General features: G+C 36.8%; 1 long non-coding RNA gene across 2 annotated transcripts in view; it reads right to left on the bottom strand.

Annotated features, from left to right (window-relative positions):
- Positions 1–806: 806 nt before the first annotated feature.
- Positions 807–20,109, bottom strand: part of LOC123569868 (uncharacterized) — a 662,349-nt gene continuing 643,046 nt past the window's right edge. The window contains exons 4-5 of one of the 2 annotated variants that reach the window (XR_010582501.1): positions 6,612–6,880; positions 807–3,443 (exon numbers count right to left, since the gene is read on the bottom strand). This is a non-coding gene — a long non-coding RNA (uncharacterized lncRNA). The remainder of the gene's footprint in view (positions 3,444–6,611; positions 6,881–20,109) is intronic. The other variant, XR_010582502.1, reaches the window with a different exon arrangement.

Here is a 20,109-nt window from a genome sequence, read left to right as displayed (position 1 = left end):
TAGGTTCGTGTCAACATTTAATCATCACAACAACTCTCTGTGATTGATTCTATTATTATCAGCATTTTGCCAAGAAGAAAAGGAGGAATGGAGAGGTTGTGTGATTTACATTACAGCCCTGGGATGTGGTTCAAACTCAGGAGCCCAGTTTAGGAATCTGGATTCAACCAGTACAGTCTATTAGTAAAGAAGTTAGTTTTCCAGTGTATGAAAATATGTACTGTTTTCTAAAAAGTTTAATTTTGTTTTTAGTTTATATATAATATACATATTTATGGAATACGGTGATACGGTGTGATGTTTCAATACATGTATACATTGTGTAGTGATCAAATCAGAATATTTAGCACAGCCATCACCTTAAACTTGTATCGTTTCTTTGTGGTGGCAGCATTCAGTATCTTCTGTCCTGGGCATTTTGAAATATATGAAAGTTTATTATTTATTATGCTAACCTTACTGTGCAATAGAATACCAGAACTTATTCTTCCTTTCTAGTTGTAGCTTTGTAATTACTGACCAACCTCTCCCCATCCCCCACCTACCCTACCCTCCCATTCTCTGGTAACTAGCTCTATTCTACTTCTATAATATCAACTTTTTTAGATTCCACATATGAGTGACAGCATGAGGTTATCTGTCTTTTTGTGTCTGACATCTCACATTAATAATGTCCTCCAGGTTCATTCATGTTGTTGCAAATGATAGAATTTCATTGTGTTTCATGGATGAATAGTATTCCATTGTGTGTAGATACCACATTTTAAAAATCTATTCATTCCCTGATGGATACTTAGGCTGATTCTGTATCTTGGCTATTGTGAATAGTGCTTCAATAAACATGAGAGTGAAGGTTTCTCTTCAATGTACTGATTCCATTTCTTTTGGACATATATCCAGTAGTTGCACTAGATTATATGGTAGTTTTATTTTTATCTTTGTAACCTCCCACCCCAAAATGATGTCTATTTAACACTTTGAAGGAAATGTAAACACACACAGAGATACACACACCCACCCACACACACACAGATATACCACACATCACACGTATTTATTAGTAACACCAGGTTTATGATTCTCTTTTCTTGTACTGTCTTTACCTGATTTTGGAATAAAGAGTTAAGCGGCTTTTCTTCTTTTCCTACTTTCTGGAAAAATTTCTTTTATTGACACAACAATTAAAAATACTGGTGAGGTATATGTGATATTTTGTTACATGCACAGAATGTGTAATGATCAAATCAAGGTATTTAAGATATTCATTACCTCAAACATCTATCAATTATTTGGGGAATATTTAAATTCTTCTCTTCTGCTATTTTGAAATATACAATAAATTATTGTTAATTATAGTTATACTACTGTGCTGTCAAACAGTAGAATTTATTCTTTCTAACTGTATGTTTGTACCCATTAACCAATCTCTCCTCATTCCTTCCACTCCCATCCTTCCCAGCCTCTGACGACCATCATTCTACTCTGTACCTCCAGCCTTCCCAGCCTCTGACGACCATCATTCTACTCTGTACCTCCAGCCTTCCCAGCCTCTGACGACCATCATTCTACTCTGTACCTCCAGCCTTCCCAGCCTCTGACGACCATCATTCTACTCTGTACCTCCAGCCTTCCCAGCCTTCCCAGCCTCTGACGACCATCATTCTACTCTGTACCTCCAGCCTTCCCAGCCTCTGACGACCATCATTCTACTCTGTACCTCCAGCCTTCCCAGCCTCTGACGACCATCATTCTACTCTGTACCTCCAGCCTTCCCAGCCTCTGACGACCATCATTCTACTCTGTACCTCCAGCCTTCCCAGCCTCTGACGACCATCATTCTACTCTGTACCTCCAGCCTTCCCAGCCTCTGACGACCATCATTCTACTCTGTACCTCCAGCCTTCCCAGCCTCTGACGACCATCATTCTACTCTGTACCTCCAGCCTTCCCAGCCTCTGACAACCATCATTCTACTCTGTACCTCCAGCTTTTTAGCTCCCACAGGAGTGTCTTACTTACTTAACATAATAACCTCCGGTTCCATCCATGTTGGTGCAAATGAAAGAATTTCATTTTTTATGGCTGAATAGTATTCCATTGTGAATATATGCTACATTTTCTTTATCCAGTCATTCATTGATGGAAACTTAGGTTGAGTCCATATCTTGGCTATTGTGACTAATGCTGTAATAAACATGGAGGTGCAGGTATCCCTTTGATATACTGATTTCCTTTTCTTTGGATAAATACATAAGACTGTACTAATTTTACATTCCCACTAATGGCTATAAGAGTTTCCTTTTATCCACATTGTCAGCGGCATTTGTTATCTTCTGTCTTTTTTGATAATAGCCATCCTAACTGGGTAAAATAATATCTCATGGTGGTTTTGATTTTTATTTCCCTGATGATTGTTGATGTTGAGAATTTTTAATACACCTACTGGCACTGGAATGTCTTATTTTAACAAATGTGTATTCAGATCCTTTGCTCACTTCTTAATGGGATTATTTTTCTTTCTCCCTGTTGAGTTCCCTGTATATTCTGGATAGTAGTCTTTTTCAGATGAATAGTTTTCAAGTATTTGCCTTGATTCTATAGATTGCATCTTCACCCTATTTATTGTTTCCTTTGCTGTACAGAAGCTTTTTAGTTTAATCTAGTCTCATTTGTCTATATTCAATTTTGTTGCATGTGCTTTTGAAGTCTTGAACATAAAATCTTGGCCTAGACCAATCTCCTGAAGCATTTGCCCTATTCTTTTTCTTCTAGTAGTATTTTAGTTTGGGGTCCTACACTTATGTTTTTAATTCATTTTGAGTTGATTTCTTATGGTGAAAGATAGGGGTCCAGTTTTATTTTTCTGCATATGGTTATCCAGTCTTCCTAGCATCATTTATTGAAGAGGGTGCCCTTTTCCCATTGCACATTCTTTGCACCTTTGTAAAAAACCAGTTGGCTGTAAATAGGTGGATTTATTCCTGGGTTATCTATTCTGTTCCATTGGTCTATTCCAATACCATGCTGTTTTTGTTATTATAATTTTGTAGTTTATTTTGAAGTCAAGCAGTGTGATGCCTCCAGCTTTTTAAGTTTTCATTCAGGATTGCTTTGGCTATTCAAGGTCTTTTGTAGTCCTATATAAATTTTAGAATTTTTTTTTTCTATTTTTGTAAAGAACATCATTGGTATTTTGAAATGGATTGCTTTGAATCTGTAGGTTGCTTTGGGTAATATGATCATTTTAACAAGATTAATTCTTCCAATCTATGAGCATGGGACATCTTCCCATTTGTTTGTGTTTTCTTCAGTATCTTTAATCAGTGTTTTGTAGTTTTTATTATAAAGTTATTTCACCTTCTTGATTCCCAATTTTATAATGATATACAATGGCAATTCTTCTCAGTTCAATTGCCCCTCCTTTTCTTCTCTTTCTCCTCTTTCTAAAAAAAAAAAAAAAAAAAAAAGAATCAATGGCTCTTTTTGGCCATCTATTATAGTTTACCTAAGTGATTTGACTTTGAGTTAGATTATTTTCATAGTGAGGTCATCATTTACATTTAAAGGATCAAAACTGCCAAATATTTATCCTTCAATTATATTTCAGAGCCAGGCACAAAATAAATACTTATTGAGCATCTGCTATGTTCTTAAAACTATTCTAGAAGTAGACAGTAATAAATTAGAATATTTTCTGTCAAATAGTATCTAATTTGGTTGAAGGAACAAAACTGGACCATAATAGAAAGTCTAAATAGTAAATAGTATAAAAATGGAAACACATTTGAAAAATACTTGCAATTGGCAGACAGGCAATATCTAATCTTAGTCTCACTACAAACTGCTAAGGATGGTAATCCATTTTATTGATACATAGATTTTCTAAGATTAAGAGATTTGCAAGAAGTCATCTGGTTAGAAGTACTAGGGTTGAAACTTATGACTGCTAAATTTAAATCCATATAATTTTTCATTTTATCATGGTACCCTTTAAATGACTTGAAAGTCTATAGTTTCCCTTTACATAATCTGAAAGTCCAATCGTGGGATTCTCTAGAAAATAATGAATACATTAATGGGGCTAGAAAATGAAAAGTTTATTAATTTAGACTAATTTATTAAAAGTGACAGAAAATACATAATAAGGCAAAAAAATGAGACTATTTTGGAGAATAGTCTGTGTTTCAACACATTTATCTCTGCATACTATTTCCAGCTTGGTAGGTTCCTACAACACATTGGTAAGAAATACGAAGTGGAGCATTTTTTGCAAAGCACATGTGGGTTTCTTAGAAATCAGGCCAGATGGGAGAAGTTGAGGCCAGTAGGGTGGCCAGGATAAGGTCAGTCATGTTCAGGAACTGGCTTAATATTTCAAATTAGGCATTGGTCAGAGAGGTGCAAGATTAACAGTGTAAAAACGCATGAGAATTTAGAAACCAGGAAGATCAGGGATCTGGAAAATTGTGAAAATGAAAATTACAGGAGAGTATCAAGGAGAGTCTGGTCATACTATCGCCAAGAACCATCTTGCCCTATCCATGAGAAGTTGTATTCAAGTAAGAATGAGTAAACCACTGGGTCAGCCTAAGGGCTTGACTAGAGTTGACAGGAAGAGAGGTATGGTGGTCTATGCGCCCAATAGTTAGTACACTTTTGTTATAATTATCCTTGTAACTGAACATATTTTTTTGGTAAAAAACCAAACAAGCCCACTTTATGTGTTTGATATGCTTGACCTCCCTCCTTTTAGCCATAGACATGGCCATGTAATCTTAGTTTTGTTTATCAAAGTTCTCTATCACCCTGGTCTCAGCAACTGGTTCAAACATGACCTGACTGGACCAAAAACAACCTTCCTAAATCTTTTGCTAGAATTTCCTGGAAAAAGATAATTTCTTCTCTCTGGATTTGTTAGCTTAAGTGATGTTGTAATCCTGGAACTCCAATGGGCAACTTTGCTCCCTATGTTACTTGAGAAGTTTTATTGAAATGAAGGAGGAAGCCCACCTAACAATGAAGCCAGAATATCTGAAAGCAGAGTCCAGAGACGGAGAAGAGAAAGATTCCTGAGGAAATCATTCGCGTTGCTGAATCCCACCATGCCCAAGGCCAATTTGCTCCCTTCTTGGTTAAGGAAGCCAATATATTCTCTACTTAGTTTAAGCTGGTTTGAGTTGAGTTTCTGTCACTTGTACCTTTAGTGTCTACTAACACATTTAGTAAACGCAGGCAGCTACACCAACCCGGTAGAGTTCTAGGTAGAGTTTAGATTCTACATGCTAGGTCATCGTAAGCCACTGAAATTTTGTCAAAGGTGAATTACATTAGAATTAGTAACTAGAATTCAGTAAACTAGGTTTTTATGGAGAATAGGACATAATCTTTTTTCTTTTTAATTTTTTCCTTTTAGTTATGCATACATACTGGTTGTACATATTTATGGGGTACATGTGTTGTTTTGTTACAAGCATACAATGTATAATGATTAAATCAGGGTAATTGGGGTGCCCATCACCTGAAGCATTTATCATTTCTTTGTGTTAGAAACATTCCAATCCTGCTCTTTTAGTTATTTTGAAATATGCAATAATTATTAACTATATAGTTGCCCTATTGTGCTAATGAACACCAGATCTTATTCCTTCTAACTGTATTTTTGTACCCACTAATTCCTTTTATCTCTCTCTTGTCCAACCCTTCCCAGCCTCTAGCATCCATCGTTCTACTTTCTATCTTCATGAGTTCAATTTTTTAAAATAATATTTTATGTGGAAACAAATGAAGAATGGAAAAATAAATCTAAAGCTGAAATAGGAAATAAAATTCTTAAAGAAGTTGCTTATAATTTCTATCTTATGGCTACTTGGTTGTTACAGTTATTTAATGATGTTTTCCTATTTTCTACAACACAGATATCTGTGGATTTGAAATAAATTGGATTGAATCTGTGTAGCTGTGAAAATGAAAAAGAAAGTGGCATTTATGATCACCTACTGGTGCCAGACAGTGTAAAAAACTGTTTTCTAACTTTGTGCCATTGTTTTTCCCACAATCCAGTGGGAAAGGCATTTTCATTTTCATTTTGCAGGTAAGGAAATTAAAGATGAAGTAGGGGAAGTGATGACGGGCATTACACAGAGTTGGGATCTGAACCCAGTTCCTTTGACCTTTCTTTCTTGCTGCCTGTGTGTGCTCCTACCACCTTCCTAGGTATGGATTCCAAAAAGAAATAGCTCCGCATAGGGGATAATCCCTCTTGTTTCAGGATTAATTCTAAATTATGAGAATTTGTCTCTGATGGATTCACATTATTGGTGGTCCTTGTTAAGAAGTAAAACAGTAGTGGGTGCAATCACAGGTATTTAACCTCACCTCTCTGCTTGGGAAACCTGGTTGTGTTTGGCTCCCTGTCTCCTCCTGTAGACTGTGGTATCAGAGCCCAAGGCATGCACAGAGCCAAAGTTTCCCAGGTATGTGTTACTTTACAACCACTTCAAATAAGAGGCCATTCCAGCTGACAGCAGCCTAAAAAGAATGTGTTCCTGGTAAATTAAAGGAGGGCCACTGATCAGTGAAGGTAAACAGGTGATGAAATTCCTCATTAGTACCTCATTCGTAATTCTCTCCTGAAGTAGCTGACACAGAGTGAGGCCTGGAGACGCGGCTGCTCAGAAGTGCGGGCTGGGGGGTCACAGGGCGGCTTCATCATGGCCAGGGAGGGCGCCGAGAGCGGACAGCAGGCAGGGTCTGCTCTTCCTCAAGATGCAGCCACACATTTTGGAGTCACTGGGAGGTGAGCGCGAGCTCCTAGCCTCGGGGGTGCAGTGACGGCCCAGGTCCTCCGGCCCAGGAGGGCTTCAAGCCGTGCGCCCAGGGGCTGAAAGAGGGAAGAGGGTGCAGGACCCACACAGTCGGACACCTGGAAGCCTGGGTTTCTCTCCCTCCCGGGAAGTAAACTGCGATGTGCCCAAGGAGCCACTCAGGACAGGTGCAGCGAAGGGGCTGTGGGAGCCCAGTCATTGCTCCACTGCAGAAGGCCTGGCGGAGTCACCAGACAGTCAGCAAAACCGGTGTCACCTTACCTGAGACGGTTCATTGAAATGAAGCTCTTTCTAACTGAGGCTTTCTCTACCAGGGCCTGGCAAGGCCCTGTTTCTTTTTCTCGTTCTTTCAAAACCACACGTGGCTTTCCAACAGCCTTTTAACATTTTAGTCTTTGCAAGAGCACTTTATGGCACAGACTGGCGTGGATTCGACCCACGGAACCCGCATCTGAAGGAGGCGTCAGCTCTTCCGATACAGACCCTGTTCTGGTGTAGAAACCTGTAAGTGCTGTAAATAGATGTGGGGATGCCACAATTCCTCATAAATATGGTAAAATGAAGACAAATCATTGCAAATATTTTATTAAGAATGGTTGAGGAAAAAGGGCACTCCCTCCTGAGAGGGCTTCGTGTTCCTGTTTGGACTGCGTTTCAGGCGGTTTTGAAGCCCAGCACCCTGGACCCACACCCCGCTGCGGGGGCCCTGCTGCCCAGCACGCACGCCTTCCCTGTGCAGAACGCCGCTTTGCATCAGCGCGAGCGCCCATATGCAACAGGGCCAGAATATTGAGTCCCTCTTGTCATCTGTACATAGGCCTCTACTGGAAATAGCTCACCTTTGGGCGCTCCCCCCTCGCCCCAACGTGCTGACCAGTCTGTGCTCTGGTAATCATACTGTGTGTTGAAATCTATCTCAGGATTTTCTCCATTTGCAAACAGGCAGTCAAGCGGAGGTGACGCTGGGAAGCTCGCATTTATCCCGCTGGATTTTTAAAAGTAACCCTTTCCCTAGACCCAGCCTGTTTGTCATAAATCTTTCCAAGGAGCCAGCCACATGACAGAGAATGCCGACATGAACCTACTGTTATCTCAGATTTATCACAAAGGAAAAAGATCCATTTCAGGATTAATAATAGGTGCTAATGCATTGAATTAAGTACAGATTTTGCTTTCTTAAAGAATCTTCAAAGCTACTTTTCACAAATCTAAGCACAAGGAAGATTTAACACATTCCTACTCCCTCCTGCAAGGTAGAATAAATCCAAACAATCCATACATGATAAACGACTCTGCAGGATAAGGGCATGAGCACCCCTGTTTCTGATTTATTCTTCCACTTGGTAGCTTTCTCAACAGATCTGATGAGCCTCTGCTCCTTGTGGCCTGTGTTTACGCACACACAGTTCCATTTGGTGATACAGAAAACATATTTCTTGGAATAAAGGAAAATTGCAGGCTCCTAATTTCTGTGAATTTTATGATGGTAAAATATTAACAACTCATATCATGAATTCCATTTTCCTCTTCATCATCCACAGCTCTGGTAGATGTTTATTAATACATGAGAGAAAGATTTTGGAAATGAATCATTTTCCACATGAATCATAGATAGAAGGCTCAGAACCTCTCTTGTCATTTCTGATTCCTGTAATTATTCAGTTAGCAGGACATTGCGTTCTAAAAAGCAGTCCCTGGACCATCGCTGACCTTGTGAATCTATGGAATTCCCTTTACCTGTAACGTGGTGATTGCCCTCCATTGTCAACTATTGGATAAAATGGAGTAATCTCCAAAATGAGCTATTTCCATAGTACAAGGTCCCCTGGAGGAGACTATTTTGTATAATTCCTAAATACGTTCATCAACTACTTTAACAGCTCATAATGTTTTAAAACTTTGGTAAATTTTGTCAACTCATTTTTACCTAGATGCTTCATTAGTCACCTGAAAATAAGCTTAGGAAAATACACAATTTTACAAAATTAAATGTAGGACATATTTTGTCCAAGTTTCAGCTCTATCTTTTATTTGATGAGATTGCATACAAATCTTCATATTAATTCTAACATACTGAAAATGTTTCTGAGTAAAAATTATTCAATTAACAAGAGAAAGCATTTTTAATCCACTTCTTATTTTAGAATAGATTTATATTTACAGAAAAGTTATGAAGGTAGTGCAGAGAGTTCTCATATACCTCGTACTGTTTCCCCTATTATTATTTTTATTGACAAAGTGTGGTTATACCTATTTATGGGGTACCATTTGATGTTTTGATACACATATATGTTATATAATGATTAAATCAGGGTATTTAGTGTAACCATAACCACGTGCAATTGTCTATCATTTCTTTGTTATAAGAACATTCAAAATCTTCTCTTCTAGCTATTTTGTAATATGTAATACCTTATGGTTAATCATAGTTACCCTACCTCTCTACATCCTTCCTCCCTGTTCCTCTACCCAGTTTCTGGAGTTTTTGGTAACCATGGTTCTACTCTCTCCTTCCCTGAGATCAACAGTTTATTTATTTATTTATTTATTTATTTTTTATTTTTTTGAGACAGAGTCTTGCTCTGTCACCCAGGCTGGAGTGCAGTGGCTCAGTCTTGGCTCATGGCAGCCTCTGCCTCCTGGGCTCAAGTCATTCTGCCTCAGCCTCCCGAGAAGCTGGGATTAAAGATGTGTGCCACCACGCCTGGTTAATTTTTGTATTTTTAGTAGAGATGGGTTTCACCAAGTTGGCCAGGTTGGTTTTGAACTCCTGACCTCAAGAGATCCCCCCCACCTCAGCTTCCCAAAGTACTGGGATTACAGGCATCAGCGATCGTGCCAGGCCCAGTTCCTGTTTTTAGATTCCACATAAGTATGAGATCATGTGGATTAGGTGGTATTTGTCTTTCTGTGTCTGGCTTATTTCACTTAACATGATGTCCTCCAGTTCCATCCCCCAAAAGACAGGATTTTATTTTCCTTTAAGGCTGAATAGTATTCCATTGTATATATAGGCCACACTTTCTTTATTCATCCATCAGTTTTCCCCATTATTAACATTTTATATTACTGTGGTTCATTTGTCATAGTTAATTAACCAATATAGATGCATTATTATTAACTAAAGTCCATAGTTTATTCAGATTTCCTTTGTTTTTAGCAAACATTCTTTTTTGTGTTCCAGGATCCAACATTATATTTAGTCATCATGTCTCTTTAGGCTACTCCATAATGTGAGTTTCTCAGAATTAAGGACACATTCTTAAGTGTTTAGTCTTAGCGTTTCCTTTTGATTTTTGTTAGCTAGCATACGTTTAGGTAGTTTTGTTTGTAGAAACAGTTGTTTGGGACAGAGATGGGAATAGGTAATTAATTCAGTTTCACTGTGAAATTAGCCAGATGGATTAGCTAAACAGCTTTTGGGAAAAACTTAAAAAAAAAAAAAAAGTCTCTATCAGGAAATAATTAGAAATTCAAGCATACACTTGATGAAAAATTTCCATGTTGGAGAGCGTATCACCTTGCACCTCAATACCGAATTGACTCTCCATTATGGTGATGGAGATAAGAGTGTTTATTCACCGATGCATTGACATAGTTTCAAGGCAGTGTCTTACATGTCATTTTTCTGCCTTAAAAGATAAAAAGAAACACTTTGTGACCATTTTCTATTTAAACAGAGTAGTCTCAGATATAAGATAAACAAATACACCAAGGCAATGTATACTGCACACCACAAATGCATTTATCTAAGTGTTCAAGGCAATTTTGAGCCATCTAAACTAGTATCATTTCTTTTATTAAGTAGAAGAAAGCTCAAGTAGGAGCTGCTAGAGAAATGGGACTAAAGAGGTTTGTTTTATTTTGTTCTTATAATCTTATTTTACAATTAAGGAAAAGTACCAGCATGTAAGATATTCAGGACATTTAATGTTCTAATAAGCATTACAATTGAGCACCAAAGACTAAAAAATTCTCACTTTTATTTATAATCTTGCTTTTAATCTTAAGATAGTACCAAGTAAACTTGGCTATTTACTAAGTTTCATTCCTTTTTTGTAGATGGTTCAGATTTATAAGGACTCTTCCCAAATCAAGTACAATAATATAAAAAATTTGGGGAGTCCCTTAATTTTACCGTGGGGAAATTTATTCTCAACATTACCTTATCCCATAAAATTATGGCTTTAGGGGTTTGCTATTCTTGAACTGAGAAAACTCATCCAGGCTCTCATAGAAGTTTTATGATGAGTGAATACATCAACTGGGGAAGTGGCTGCAGGTCATTCCTGCGTATCCATTCATTCATTCAGTGAGTCACTGACTATTTAACAAGTACTAACTACATGCAGGATTCTGCGCTTGGGGATGGGAAAATAGTGATGAAATACATAATTTGTGCCTTGTGGTGACATATTCTAGCAGCGGGAGGCGGGGAGCCATGCATGTGTGGATGAATAGAAGGGAAATGTTAAGACATTAAAACCACGATAGTGCAGACAAGGGAACACATATGATGTAGCCATTATGTTCTCAGTGGATACTTTCAACACTGGCTTATTGGGAAACTGGGAACAGAAACTCCCATCAGAGTTCAGGAAACAGGTCAGTCTGTGCACCACCACTAGGCCGGGAAATGGCTAAGATTCCTCCCTGGAAAGAAAATTCCATCAATATCCTTTGGAGGCAAGTCGACACACATGCTGTAGGTTTACGTATTACGTCAGACGATAGAACAGAAGGGTGTGGGAAGATGTTTGAATCAGTAAAGGAAGAAACTCAAGGAATCATGTTGATGATATTTATCTCTGTCTTTTCACATCATACTGTCTGAAAGAATCCAGCTTATACAAAAGCCAATTTAGGGTGATCTTTTTTAAAAACTGCAAACTCAGTATTTTTTTACTCTAATGAAATCAGCATTTCAAAGAAAATAATTGAAGGAGTTTGTTCAATATGGTAGTGGTTTAATTATTATTATATTTTTTGAGACAGAGTCTCACTCTGTCACCCAGGCTGGAGTGTAGTGTTGCGATCTCGGCTCACTACAACCTCTGCCTCCCAGGTTCGAGGGTTTCTCTTGCCTCAGCCCCCCAAGTAGCTGGGATTACAAGTGCCCATCACCGTGCCCGCCACAATGCCCAGCTAATTTTTTTTTTTTTTGTATTTTCAGTAGAGATGGGGTTTCATCATGTTGTCCAGGCTGGTCTTGAGCTCCTGACCTCAAGTGATTTGCCTGCCTCGGCCTCCCAAAGTGCTGGGATTACAGGCATGAGCCACCGCGCCTGGCTAGTTTAATTATTTTTTATTTTTCTAGCAGTTAGAATACTATATATATATAAGATTTTAAATTTTGTGATAGTGTCTTGGTTTCTTTAAATATGCTTCTATTAGAGATTAAAATCAGTATCATAGCCATAACCCTAGATTAGTTGATTTTTTACTCAGATTCCTGATGACAAATACAATTCATAAATGATGGACACCTAATTCCTGATGCAAACCAATATTTACAATGATCAAATTCTGAAAATTTCACCTGTTGGAAATGAAATCTAGCTTACAATGTCTAGATTAAGGCCTAGAATTTCCTACATGATTCAGCTCCAGGGTAGCTGTGTTATCACCAACAGACTTCGTCTTAGGATCTGTTAGGGCTCAACGGCTGGATCAAACTTGAGGAAAATACTTCAGCAGTTTCTAGAATAACTCATTGAAAGTGACTCACTTCAGGAAGCAATGTGAATACACAAAGAGCCACTCATGTAGTGCATGCTGACCGGTGGTCTGATAGACTGGATTTAGCAGCAATGGCTGGATTGTAAAGAGAGGCATGTTAGGCCCTCAGACTGATAAAACTAGGAAATGGGCAATACTTAACTGTTGGTGAGATTCTGCCTTTCTTGTGAATCTATTTTCCTCTTTCAATGATGTTTTCTAATTATTTCACATGCTCTCTTGCTGATATTCTCTTTTGCATATTCCATTCCTATTAATCCTTTTTAAAGGATTAACTATATCTAAAATATCAGACCATAATTTCTATTACAACTTCTTAGAGAATAGTAGATCATTTGTCTTAACCTAAACTCTTAGGAAAAATGCATATTTTTTTAATACATATTTTCTGTTATGGTCTATTCTTAAAATGTATTTTTTACAGTTATCCTTTTTCTATTAAAAACTTCTTGATGGGGCCTGGCGTGGTGGCTCATGCCTGTAACCCCAGCACCTTGGGAGGCCGAGGAGGGCAGATCACGAGGTCAGCAGATCGAGACCATCCTGGCTAACATGGTGAAGCCCCCTCTCTACTAAAAACACAAAAAATTAGCCAGGCGTGTTGGCAGGCGCCTGTAGTCCCAGCTACTCGGGAGGCTGAGGCAGGAGAATGGCGTGAACCCGCGAGGTGGAGCTTGCAGTGAGCCGAGATCGTGCCACTACACTCCAGGCTGGGTGACAGAGCGAGACTCTGCCTCAAAAAAAACCCCAAAAAACAAAAAAAAAAACTTCTTGATGATATGGCTATGTTCTGATGGTATTGTGATGTACCAGCAGTATGGAAATGCTGTTACGGTTGGTAGTGCTGTAATGGTGTGATGATGTGTTGTGACTGGCGGTGCAGTGATGGTTGGGGTTGCAGTGATGGTTGGTGATGATGGTGTGAAAATTCATTCATTGCTGCCATAGTCAATCAGTGCTGTGAATGACTATAAATGGCTGGCTATAAATGACTGGGTACCAGCCCTGTATGTAACATTCAGAATTGTGAAGATAATAATAAATGGGTTAAATTAACTTTATTTTAAAATTATCTAATCAATTTCATAGATATTTGCCATCAAGAGGAATATTTTGCACATGTACATAAATATAAACTAGGAAGAGAAAAGCATAGCAGTAGGAAGCTGATAGCATAGAGGAATATCTTCCATAGAGCTCTTTAATTCACTTTCTTTGGTTTCTGAAGATTCCGGTCCTGATGTCTGAATTTACCATAGCCCACCTGTATATCAAAATATTCACTGCTAACAAACAAAAGCCCATTTAAAAATTATTATTTTTTTATACATATATTTACTGAAATGGGTATCCAATGCAACTAGTGATTCCACTGCAATAATTGGCAATTAAAATCAATGAAACTATATTGGTTGTATATAGTCTCTGATTTATTGTATTAACTTATCCTATTAAGATAAATCCAGATGTTTTCAAATGACTGAAAATGACATCTTGACATCTACTTAATAAATACATGTGGTCCTATGATATATTTATATCTAATTAAAGATTTTCTAACAGTTCAACTTTAAAAATTGCTTATTTCTTGTGGATTTTAAATTACATTTTTATACCAATCCTTACTAGGTAATTTTGTTTTGACTTTTTAGAAATTTTTATTTCCATAGGTTTTTGGGGAACAGGTGGTATTTGGTTGCATAAGTCAGTTCTTTAGTGGTGATTTGTGAGATTTTGGTGCACCCATCACCTGAGTAGCATACACTAAACCCAATTTGTAGTCTTTTATCCCTCACCCCTCTCCCACCCTTTCCCCCAAGTCTCCAAAGACCATTGTATCATTCTTATGCCTTTGCATCCTCATAGCTTAGCTCCCACTTATGAGTGAGAGCACACAATGTTTGGTTTTCTATTCCTGAGTTACTTCACTTAGAGTAATATTCTCCAGTTCCATCCAGGTTGCTGCGAATGCCATTAATACATTCATTTTTATGGCTGAGTAGTAGTCTGTGTGTGTGTGTATCTGTGTGTGTATACACAGAAATATACATATATATATATATATATATATATATATACACCACAATTTCTTTATCTGCTTGTTGATTGATGGGCATTTGGGCTGGTTCCATATTTTCACAGTGTGAATTGTGCTGCTATAAACATGCATGTACAAGTATCTTTTTCATATAATCACTTCTTTTCCTCTGGATAGATACCCACCAGTGGGATTGTTGAACAAATTGTAGTTCTACTTTTAGTTATTTAAGGAATCTCCACACTGTTTTCCATAGTGGTTGTACTAGTTTACATTCCCACCATTAGGAGATTTGGTTTCCTAATCACCACATCCATGCCAACATCTACTGCTTTTTTTTTTATTATGGCCATTCTTGTAGGAGTAAGGCAGTATCACATTATGGTTTTGATTTGCATTTTTAAAATTTTTATAAACTTTCAGGCTTGATGTATTCCAACTCTAGAAATGTCCTAAATTCAGAAAACATGGCTTTCAAAACTGTCTCCCTCTCTGTGTGTGCAGGGTTAGGTACACACACACACACACAAACACACACAAATATGTATTTACTATATCCATATTCCATCAGAAGCTATCTGCAGCTCATACGAGGGCCAAGTGAAAATGTGGCATATAGCTTCTGAATTTGTCTCCCCTTGGTATAAATCTTGTGTCCCAGAACTTAACATTCTAGGTAATCCCAATTATTGTCATTAAAACAAACAAAGAGCAAACACACACTCCTGAGATTTTAATATAGCAATGCACACACTATTGTTCATGTCTCTTCAATTCAATAGGAGGCCAGATACGGAGAAAGAACATTGCCAGATTTCCTTGGACCCAAGCCCTGACAGTAGTTACTGGAGCTAGTCCAACTCATCCCACACGGGCCCTGCCTCTTCCCATGTTCCCTCAGCTCCATTTCTCGTTTCCACCTCACTGACTCCTTGTCTTTTGGCTTTTCCCTTTAGAGTTCGAAATTCAAGCTGTCAGGTCTAATCATGACATCTGCCTACTGTGTATACAAAGGAAAAGGAAATGCCAGTGGGGACTGCCATTTCAGTTTACCACCATGATACCTCCTCTTGGAATCTGCAGAATTTATGCACAATAGAGCAAAAAATGCAAAGCAAAGCGTTCATTTTATGTTATAAGTTCACTCTGTATGTGCATGACATTTTGTCTTAGCTTTTAAGATGAAGAAGTTAGTGCAGTCATTATCATATATTTTTGCTCATCCTAGAAACTTAAGGGATGCTTGATGCATTGAATTATTAAATAGAACTTTAAAGGGCATTAGCTGATCAAAAGGATGAACATATTCAGAATGAGCCACTTTAGCCAAAAATAGGAACTAAGGTGATGAGATAGATTTTATAGTGACCTACAGATACATGTAAGAAGACAGACTATTAATGTAATGAATATAAATCATGCGATATGATACTGAAATTAAATTTGAGCTACAGAAATGTAGAGTGACCATATCTTAGTGGAGTGAATGTGGCTCAAGGGACATAAGAATTCAAAATGAAACATTACAAAATACCTCTGGAGAGTTTATGAAAAACATTTCGAGTGTGATTCTTTGTCTCATGAGTTCAGGGATGGTTTCTTTCACTCAGATCAAACGTTGGGAAGAACAGAACTGTAGTTTGCTAATAGACGTGGCATTTATAGTTTTGCACTGGTAACTTGTGTTTCATGGGATCATCCTTTTTGTGCCACTTCTAATATACTGCATGAGTATATTTTATGGTGAATGTTGGTTGTCTTCATGTAAGTTATTTTCTGTTAAAAAATTGGGCTGGGCACAGTGGCTCATGCCTATAATCCCAACACTTTGGGAGGCCGAGGAGGGCAGATCACGAGGTCAGGAGATCAAGACCATCCTGGCTAACACGGTGAAAGCCTGTCTCTACTAAAAATACAAAAAATTAGCCGGGCGAGGTAGTGTGCGCCTGTAATCCCTTTTTTTACCTATACAAGAATAGCAATTGTTCTAATAGACTTCTCGACATCAATGATCTAGGCAATAATCTAGGAAGTGGAGTGACAATACCTTCCGGATTACTGAGGGACAAAAAATGTCAAGCTCCAGTCCATACTCAGCTATATTATCATTCAACAAAGAACACAAAATAAATATATATTCAGACATGTAGGGCCAATAGAGTTTCCAAACCACAGATTCTCGCTAAAAGTAATACAAAAGGTAAACTTCAGTAAAAAGCAAATAAATACAGAAGATTTTGGATTGAATGTCTGTTCCATGCCAGAGAAGAAAGTGAACTGAAAAATGATTTTTAAAATGTTTACCAAATTTAATTAATTTGTGATCATGAAAATACTAATGTTTCACATAAAAATGAGAAGAAATTAAAAGACAAAGAGCAAAGTTGAAATATACCAAGATCCTGGCTGGGCGTGGTGGCTCACATCTGTAATTCTAGGACTTTGGGAGGCAGAGGCAGGTGGATCACTTGAGCTCAGGAGTTTGAGACTAGCCTGGGCAATGTGGGCAAAACCCTGTCTCTACCAAAAATACAAAAACTTAGCTGGGTGCGGTGGCACGCCATCTGTGGTCCCAGTTACTTGAGAGGCTGGGGTGGGGGGACTGCTTGAGCCTAGGAGTTCAAGGCTGCTGTGAGCATGAGCGCAGGAGGCAGAGGCTGCAGTGAGTCCTGAAGGTGACCGCACCACTGCACTCCAGCCTGGGTGACAGAATAAGACTCGTCTGAGAAACAAACAAAAACCCCCCTCCAAGATCCTTGTAGTTTGGCAGAAGGTTAGAGATATTGAATAATGTCTTACTTTGTTAGCAAAATATACAGTTAATACATATTTATATAAATTATAAAATTTTATGTTTAACTATAAATATTATAAATATATAATTTTAAATATTATAATTATATAATAAAATTATATAATTTCATTCAACAAATTATAAATTATATAATTATAAAATTTATATAAATTATAAAAATATATAATTAATACATATTTATCTTAGAGAAAAGCTCAAATTTTTCTCTGAGAGGTTGAATAAACTATCCTATGAACAGAATGACCAGGAGGAAATCAGTAACAGGAAATGAACAAATGAACAATGGTGAGAATTATAAAGTAGGCATAACTATAATGAGCAGAGAGATGTTTTAAAACAAGAAAAGTTTGAAACTACCAATGAAATAAGAGATATGTAGAAAAACATACCTTCCATGCATTATCTTAAGAAAAAGCTATCTTTTTTTTTTAAAAAAAAACTTAAACCAACAACTTTTAAAGCAAATAAATTTTTATTTTAGTCTCTAATTAAATTCCTCCAGATGACAAGACTAGATATTTTTACACGTAACTTCTAACAAAACATTAAGGCAAATTATTCAGAGAACATAGCAAAAAAATAATAATGCAATCTATTTTATAAAGTGAATGCAATTCTATTAACAACTTTAGACAAGGAAAATTAAAATGTAGATCAATTTTACTTATGAATATGTTTTAAACTCACCAGAAACACAGAAAAGAATAGCAATATAGTAGTATTTAAAGGAAATACAGCATGGGCAGGTGAAAGTTATCACAGGAATGCAAAATTGGTATAGCAATAGAAAAAACATCCTTGAGATTGTTCACCTTAGTAGGGTGAACGACAATATGCTCAGCACAATAAATGCAGAAAAAGCATTCCAAAATTTGGCTCATATTTATGGTAATAATCCTTAGTAAAGTGGAATTTTTTTTTTAACTTTAATATCTATTAAAAGTAGCTATTTTGTGGTAAAAAATTAGATGCATTCTCATTCTATTTAGGAATCATCCCTAGCACTTAGTATTGCTCTAGAGGTTTTAATCAGATCTAAGACATTTGAATTGGAAAGGAAGATGCAAAACGTTTGGTATTTGAAAACAGTAGAGAATTTTTGTAAGATGGAGAGAAATAATATAGTAAAACAATAGATATTCATATTAACAAAAACCCTATACGATATTGGGAATACATTTAACATAAGTTGTTCAAGATCTTTTTAGGAAAAAGCTATACAAAGTTTATAAAAAGGACAAAGAAAATCAGAATAAATGGAGATGTATATCCTTTTGCTAAATGGGAAAAGCAAATACAAAAATGTCAATTGTACTCAGATTAATTTAAAGATTCAATGTCATTCCACTCCAGTTAGCAATGGGCATTTGAAAATAAAAGGTGACCCTACTTCACATGGAAGAGAAAAATATCCAAGAGAATTCTAAATAAGATAAAAGAGGAGGAAAAGGAGAAAATAGAGAAGATGAAGTCACCTTACCATATCTAATAGTTTTTATAATGCTAAAAGCATAAGTGGTAATTAAAATAATATTTTCCGGGGATAGAAAATTGATAAGGAGAGGATCAGAAGCCATGTAAATTTGGAGCATAATATATAATACTGGTGACACTATTAATCATTCAGGGAATCATTCAGGGAATAATGGACTAGTCAATAAATAAGAGCTTATACCAGGACCTTATAAAATTAATTCCATATGGTTAAAGTTTAAGTAAGAAAAACAAATCTTCAAATATTTAGATGATAGTGTAGAATTACATTTCTATGACCTTGGATTAGGAAAAGTTATTTTTTCACTTTTTTTTTTTTTGTTTGTTTCATTATATTAAGACACAAAAGCAAACACCTACAAGAAAAAATTAATATATTTTACAAGAATAAGTTATTAAAATTGTGTACATCCAAAGATACTATAAAGTGCAAAAACAAATATCTAGAACAATGTATTTGCAATACATATAATTGAAAATGCATATATAATTATATAATTATATAATATACATATAGTTGTAAAAGAATATGTAGTACATACATAGTACACAGATTATCTATCTATCTATCTATCTATCTATCTATCTATCTATCTATCTACCTACCTACCTACCTACCTACCTACATACCTATCTACATTTACTGTAGCGTTATCTGCAATGGCAAATATTGGAAAACACCTAAGTGTCTATAATTTAGAGAACATATTTTAGTGTGTCTATAAGATGTGATACTATATAACAGTCAAAAAGTGGAAAATAGAGTTATTTATTTTGCATTGGTTGCAAGAAAACTCACAACCAAATACCTAGCCTGAAAAAAATTTAAAAGATTCTGTGGTTTGTCTTATATATGCTAATCTTACACATAGCTTTAAATTTTCCTGCACCTATTTTATTTCTTGGGATCACATTGGAAGGAAGTAACAGTAGAAACAGGGGCCCAGGTAAAACACTGCTATAGCCGTCTTAGCAATGGATGAAGATGGCCAATCAGGGGGGTAGCAGGCAAGGAGAATGACGTTGAATCCACAGCCTGTAGGCAAGCTTGGGTACATAAGTTGCAGGGCTTAGCGCAAAAATAAAAATGTGAGGCCCCTTGTTCAAGAATTTAAAAGTTTAGGGTACAAAAAATAGAAAGAATGAATAAAGCCTGTGATTTGATAGCATAATAGGGTGACTACAGTCAATAATAATTT

Source organism: Macaca fascicularis, chromosome 17 (assembly GCF_037993035.2).
Source record: "Macaca fascicularis isolate 582-1 chromosome 17, T2T-MFA8v1.1".
NCBI lineage: Eukaryota > Metazoa > Chordata > Mammalia > Primates > Cercopithecidae > Macaca > Macaca fascicularis.
This window is presented reverse-complemented; position numbering and strand designations above follow the sequence as displayed.